A 7766-nucleotide genomic window follows, 5' to 3' on the forward strand; every position below is an offset into this window, starting at 1 on the left:
TCATTAAGTTTCCGTTTAGGGAGTTGTAAGACTTATTTATACTGGAGTGCTCGGTGAAATCTGGACCGTACACAAGCTAAGGGTTCGGATCTCCAAAATATTGTTAATACTAGTAGTTTCCAAGGATTGGTCGAAAGACCTACTCACTGATTCAAAATCATCTTATCTCAGGATTTCGAGAGTTGTGGATGTTTACTTAGTACCTCACGGGCTTTATCTGTATATTCCAGTTTTACTCGAATTTTTCAACGACGGCTTTCACACTATTGTCTTTTTCGGTCAATACACATTTTTTTTTCTTTTTTTTCTTTTTTTTAAGAAGGTATAATAAATTGTGCACTTTTACTCTTGTGGTGATTTCTCCGTGTAACGAGCAATCAGTCGACAAACTCTCACACCAGTTGGCATAAGGTGTCGGCATCAAGACTCCCCTACGGACTTAATGCTCGGAGTCCTCATCACAAGCCCACTTGATCTTTGACAATAGGTAGCCCTTTTCGATGTTCCTGACTAATCCATTTTTATTGATGTTTTTTTTTTTTTTTTGGATTAGATAAGTATGATTCATCAGGGTCCAAGGTTCTACCATACTCTCACATAATGTCGAGCCTAGACCTTAGAAGAGTCGGCCCAGTGTGTAGTGAAATTCCAAAGTATAATTAGGCTTACAACTCCCTAAGAGAGACTGAATAAAAGAACTTAAATTTGTATTACTTCCCACTAGTCATTGGGCTTTTTAGATTTTAATATACCTTGTGTGTTTATCATTCTCGCATAAATATATAAATATTAGGATTTTTTTTTTACAAAAACTTTTTTTTTATAACTTTTTTTATTATTTATAAAAAATGAAAATAAACACATTTTTTAAAAAATATTTTTATTTTTTATTTTTTTTCTTTTTTAAAAATGATTTTATTATTATTATTATTATTATTATTTTTTATTTTTATTTTTATTTTTATTTTTATTTTTAATTTTTATTTTTATTTTTATTTTTTTTTGGGATGAAAATTAAGAATGAATACCCCCAAACCTAAACCTAACTTGTCCTCAATGTTAAGAAATAGTCTAAGAGAATTGGGTTGCCTCCCAACAAGCGCTAAGTTATTGTCTTTAGCCAGACATAGTGAGATAGTTTTTGCATCTCCTTCTATGAGGTCATCTATTTTGTCTATCATAAAACACTCAATTTTCATTGCGGGTTGGTCGGCCCGCATTGAACACATTTAATTTTACCTTCATATTCCAAATGATATGTTCATTACCCCTGTTCTACAATTGATGCACGCATTGGCTGTTGCTAAAAAGGCCCGCCCAAAGGATCACGGAGATTTGTTTATTAGGATTGGGTCATGTTCCATATCAAGGACAATGAAATCTACTGGAAAATAGAATTTGTCTACTTTGACAAGAACATCTTCAATTATTCCACGTGGTGTTTTTACAGATCGATCCAGCCAATTGAAAGGGATTACCCGAGGTTGGTTTTAACTCACCTAAACCAAGTTTCTCATAAACTGAATAAGGTAAAAGGTTGACACTCTGCCCCTAGATCTAAGAGTGCTCGATCAATGAAAATTATTTCCTAAGACACAGGAGATCGTGGGAGCACCAGGATCTTTGAATTTTGGAGGGGTGTTGTGTTGGAGAATAGAACTCACTTGCTCAGTTAGGAAGACCTTCTTAGGCCATGTGTCCTAGGATTTTCGCTTTTGTGTATAAAGGTCTTTGAGAAATTTGGTATAGGAGGGAACTTGTCTGATGGCATCAAGGAGTGGAGGTTTGATTTTAATTGTTTGAAGACCTCCATCATCTCTTCTAATGAAGTTCCCTTTTTGCCAAATAGAGAGGGTGAAGTAAGAGCTTCAGGATATGGGGCCTTTGGGATATGAGTTTTGGCAGAAGGTGGACTAGGTGAAGAAAAAGAAGAAGGTTTTTCATTTGACACATTTCTATCCTCTTCTTCATCTTTCTATTGTTGTCCTCCCATCTTATTGTCTACTACAACGTCCACCTCCTTAGGGTAGTCAAAGCATTGGCTTGTTCATGATGAATTGCATTTAGTTGATTTTCTTGAGCCATGTATTGTCCCCTAGGATTACTTAGTGGTTGGCTTGGAAGCTTTCCTTCCTCTCGCTTGTTTAGGTGCATTAGCTAGTTGACCCATTTGGGATTCTAGCTTGGCGATGATTGCGTATGAGAGTGCACTAATTGTGTAATGGTTTCCAAACCTTGGAAGGGCGTTCAACACTTTCTCGCTCAAAGGCTTGTGTTTCTTTGGGGTGGAGGAAGAATGTGTTGAAATTGAGTTGAGGGACGGTAGGGATGAATATTTTGTTGGGTTTTGAAAATTCTGAGAATTTGAAAATTTTGGGAATAGGTTGGGCTGTGTTCGAAGCTTGCTGCTTCCAAGAAAGTTTGGATGATTTCGCCATCCCGGGTTATATGTATTGGAAAATGGGTCATTACCCGGTCTAGGCTGTGTTTGAGCAGCATTGATGTGTTCTTGCACGAGTTCGGGGATATTGGGGTGCTGAGGGGCACTCATGAATAGGGTGGGATGGGCTAGAACAAATAGTACACACTTGTGCTTGGGAAGAGTTCATGTAATGCCCACTTCAGTTGGTCAATCTTATGGGACAATGCATCTACCTTGCTAGACAGGTCCATAGAATGACTTATTTCACAAATTGTCCCTTTTCTTTGAGAACTCGGGGGTGCTTGACGAGAACATGAAGCATGTGGAGGGAGTTTTCATTTAGATTTTCAAATAATTTCCATGCTTCATGCTCATTTGAAGCATGAATGTCCCCCCACATGCGGCATCAATCATCTGATGGTTTCGTTCAGTCAATCCGTATAGAAGCATTGCACTAGCTGCCACTTAGGTATTTGATGATGTGGGCATTTACGGATTAGGTCCCGAAATCTCCCAAGTTTCATGAAATTCTTCTCCCCTCAGTTTGGGAGAAGCTTGTGATAGCACGTCTAAACTGGTTCGTTCTTCCTATGGGAAAGTATTTTTTAAGAATTCTTGTTGCATTTGACCCCAGGAATGAATCGAGTTGGCTTCTAAGAATTCAACCATTGCTTGGCTCTATCTTTAAGGGAGAAGGGGAATAATCTAAGTTTCAGGCACATCAGTGAAATTCTGATCTTGACAGTGGTGCAAATCTCAAGGAATTCATCTAGGTGTTATATGATCTTCATTGGTGAGCCCATAAAAGATGGAAGCATTTGGATCGCACTAGACTTTATTTCGTATTGTACAGCCTGCTACCTCAGGTAATCGAATGCAAGATGGGGAAGTGTAAATAGTGGGAGTAAATATTCCCTCAGGAGTTTGGGTTGTTCTTCAGCCATCTTAAGAGGTGGGGATATCCTAATGTTTTGATCTTAGCTCGAATGTTCCTAAGGGTTCGTTCTATTTTAGGGTCAAAAGGTAATAGGTTTCGTACTCTAGAACGACTACCTTGCATATACTAGTACTTGATCAATCAAGCATGCAATAAAAGATAACACATCAATCCTTGTGTTTGTCCTGAAACCACTAGGACAGCTCCTAACTGGTTTGAAGAGGGCACCTAAGCCTCCAATCCGGTCTAATGAACCGAGTTGACCAGGTAAGCTCCCAGGTAAGTGGGGTCACGATGCGTTCGCAAAGGTCCCACTTAAAACCCACCTTGCCTCGAACAGATGAACTGTCCTCCCTTATAGGGGACAAGCCTTGCCTAGACATCAACTAGCCACAGAGCGAAATTGGTGCAACTTTCGGTGATCTTCGTCCTATTGAGCTCGAATATCCCTAGGGCCAATGTCTAATTGATTTTAATTAAAGTGACACTATGTGAGATTGAGTTCACCTAAATTGGGCAAGAGTCCGGTGATGAAATCTGGCTCTTATCTTGTTGGGGTGATTGCCCTTACTATGTGCAAATTGATTTGTGTATGTGTATCAAGCATGCATTCACAATTTTGCTATAATTAAAATCAAACAATCACCACAAAATTTCAAACCAATAATTAATTTAAATAAAAAAAGTTTAGAGGTTACCAAAGGGAATTTCCCCAGCAATTTAATTTTTTTTTTTAAACCTCTACAGCATTTCTTTTCCGGCAGTTCTCCTTTTGATCATCCCAGATTTTTTTTCCTCGATTCCTGATAAAAAAATAAATAAATAATAAAAATTAGTAAGGGAGAAAAAGAAGATAAGAAAAGTAACAATAATAGAAATTTTTTTTTAAAGAATTTTTTTTAATTTTAAATATTTTTTTTAATAGAAAAATAACTATGCTAGCAATCTCCGGCAACGGCGCCAAAAATTGGTCGGTTCTTTCAATTTTGAAAATAAACCACGCAATAGCACGTATCTTGTAGGATAGTGATTACGGGTGTCGGTCCACAGGGATTGGAGACAAGTTATTTTTCTTTTAAAAATAAATCAAGAAGAAGAATTTGCTAATTCGAATAAACTAAATTAAACTATGAGTGCGAATTAGAATTTATCAGAGTAAATGGATCTAGGGTTTGGAATCCACCACATAGCATTGTATCAGGGTCTGTGTTCTTTAATATTTTTTTTTATCTTTTGGAGAGGCATGCAATATTGGCTACAAGCCTTTTAAATAAAAATATAAAGAGTTTTAGGAAGATCCATCTTCGGTATAGCATGAAGTGTCTACCTAAGTATGCTAATCTAGGGTGCAGCACACCTCATCTTCCTAGGCATGGATCATCTTAGACTACTTTAGCAAACATGAATAATAAATAGCATGCTCAAGGTTTAAACATCATAAAAGAAATATTTCATTGAAGATAAGAATTTAAACAAGCTCCAAAATAATAATAAAAAGTAAGAACTACAATGCCCTGATACATTGCTAGGGCTTCATCCAGCCCTAGATTGGACGTTTAGCCGAGCATGGCTTCCGGACGACCTCCCGTCTTCAAATGAAAGCCTTCACCTCCCATTATTCCCAACATATCACAAAATATTCTCTTTCCCCCCTTTTTCTCTCTTTTTTATTTCTTTTTCTCTCTTTTCTCTCGGCTGGTGGCTTCTTTTCTTCACCGAAATAGGGGTCTCCCCTCTCTTTTTTTTCTTCTCAACCGAGCTCCTCTTATAGACCGCTGAAGACCCAGCGATGGATTCAGGGCGTGGTCTGAGGTCTTCGATCTCGCGGAGGCTTGATTCCTGTTGCACGCGAGGGCGTGATGCTGGGAGAATGGCTGGATCTCGGGTGAAGGGCGTCAATCCGTGATTTGGGGGTTTTGAATCCGGAGAAGATGCGGACGGGATGGCGAAAAACAGGATGCTGGTCGCGATTGGGAGCTGAAATCTGGGACGCCTCGGCTGTGTTCGAAATGGAAGGATGGCCGGAGATTCGCTGCAGCCTTGAATCGTGCCATGAACGCGTTGAAGATGTTTCGGACAAACGCCTGATTTGCTGGCTGCAGAACGACGGGAGGCTGATGGCGGAGGAGCTGGATCTCGGCTGCTGGGAGGTGGAACGGGCTGCATCACGGCGGATGGCACGCGGCTGATGCGGCTGGCACGGGCGGCGGATCTGCTCGCGGGATCGACGGAGGAAGGTGGACGCCCTGATGCAAGGAGGGAGGAAGAAGATGAACAGTGGATTAGTTTTATTATTATTATTATTTTGTAACACTGTTCATATGAACAGTGTTTTCACGGGACACTGTTCATATGAGCAGTGTTACCTCGGAATACTGTTCACCTGAACAGTGATTCCAGTAATTTTTGGGAAAAAATTATTTTTCTTGCTTTATTTTGACGTGAAAATGGGCATATATGAATTTAAACAAGGATCTCCTCTATTTTGCTTAGTTTGGAAACGTGATGCGGAGACGGGAGTTTCTGAACCGTTGGATTGCTTGGATAGTGGTCGCGGGAAAGGAATAGGATTGGTTTGGGAATTAGCTTTGGATTGAGGTAGGTTATGATCTTTAATTTGCTTGAACTTGGTCTCGAGCCCAATGTTATTTAAATTCAATTCTTGCTAAACTGCTTCAGACCGGACTCGACAAAACTAAAAACAGGACCGTGACTTAATAAAATTAATCAAACATTTTCCTCATACAAAAATAATTAATTATAGCTTTCAATCTAATTAGGACCAAAACCCATTTAATTATAACCTTAGCTTGATTACAACTCCATCAGTTTACCAAACCGGGTTAACACAATCTCCTACTTATATGTTTTCATGAAAGATTATAACCAGGAGAGAGACAAGTTTAGAGTCTGTTTTGAGAAAAGAATTATTTACCTCTTACCATATTTTAAATTCATTTCAATGTTTATTTAATTTTATGGTAAATATATATTTATCAGTTTAAAAATATTGATAAGTGCTATGGAAAGATAACTAAATTATAGATTATTAAGCACTTATCAATGGCAAACAGCTTGGAGCCGCGTGTGCTAGGAATGGGATGAGTGGACTTAAAGCTTACCTCTGGAAAAATCCTGTCCCTGCACGACGTCCAACATGTTCCAGTTGTTAGGAGAAACCTCATTAGTGGTTCTTTGCTTGTCCAGCAAGGCTATCGTCTTATTTTTGAGTCAATAAAGTTGTAATTTCTCATGGTTTAATGTTTATTGTAAAAGGATTTCTAAATGAAAGATTGTTTAAGTTGAATGTAATGGCTCTTTCAATGAATGAAAATTCTTTGATTACAAATATAGAACCTCCTTCTATTTGGCATGGTAGATTAGGTTATGTAAATTAAAATTCAATTAAGCAACTTATGAACCTAAATCTAATACCAAAAGTGATCTTAAGAACCATAAGAAATGTTAAATTTGTGTAGAAGCCAAACTCTCTAGGAAGCCTTTTAAATCTGTTAATAGGGATTCAAATCTATTAGAGTTGATCTATAGTGATGTTTGTGACTCAAGTAGAACTTCTAGGAAAGGTAATAGATACTTTGTGACCCGTATAGATGATCTATCCAATTTCTGTTACATCTACCTAATTAAAACTAAGGATGAGGTTGTTGCCCAAGATGACAACCCAAGAGGGGGTTGAATTGGGTTTTCTAAAAATTGTGTTTCCTAATTTTTTACTTTAAATTGAATGTAGCGGAATGATAAGATGTTACTTACTTAAGCTCTAGGTAATTATAAGTAATGCAGTGACAAACTAAGCTAGAGCAATTATACTATGACTTTAGGACGCAATTGATCCTAAATTAACTTATAGTTGTATGATCAATTTAATCTATGTAAATTGTAAGAATAGAGTGAAAGCTAAGCAAGTTCTAAACAATCTCTTATACGCAATTAGAAAATAAAGCTAGAGATATTACACAGTCAAGTATGTATGTAAGGCATGAAACGCAAGAAATAAGGCATCACAAACACAAAGATATATAGTGGTTCGGTGCACCCCAGCACCTACATCCACTCCCCAAGACCTCTTGGGAATTTCACTATAATCCCTCAGATTATAGTCGGTTGTTTTACAAGCTCACAACCCAACTTGTTGTTTTGCGAGATCACAACGAACTCGGTCGTTTTCACAGGCTCACCGACTAGAACCAACCGATTGTTTTCACGGGCTCACAATCCAACCCAGTTGGTTTTCCCAAAGGCTCACAACCACAACCTTACAACGATTGTTTTCCGGGTTCACAATCAACCCAGTTGGTTTTCCAAAGTCTCACCAACCACAACTTTACAATGATTGTTTTCCGAGTTCACAATCAACCCAGTTGGTTTTCCCAAAGGCTCACCAAC

This window comes from Phoenix dactylifera, unplaced genomic scaffold (assembly GCF_009389715.1).
Source record: "Phoenix dactylifera cultivar Barhee BC4 unplaced genomic scaffold, palm_55x_up_171113_PBpolish2nd_filt_p 000535F, whole genome shotgun sequence".
NCBI lineage: Eukaryota > Viridiplantae > Streptophyta > Magnoliopsida > Arecales > Arecaceae > Phoenix > Phoenix dactylifera.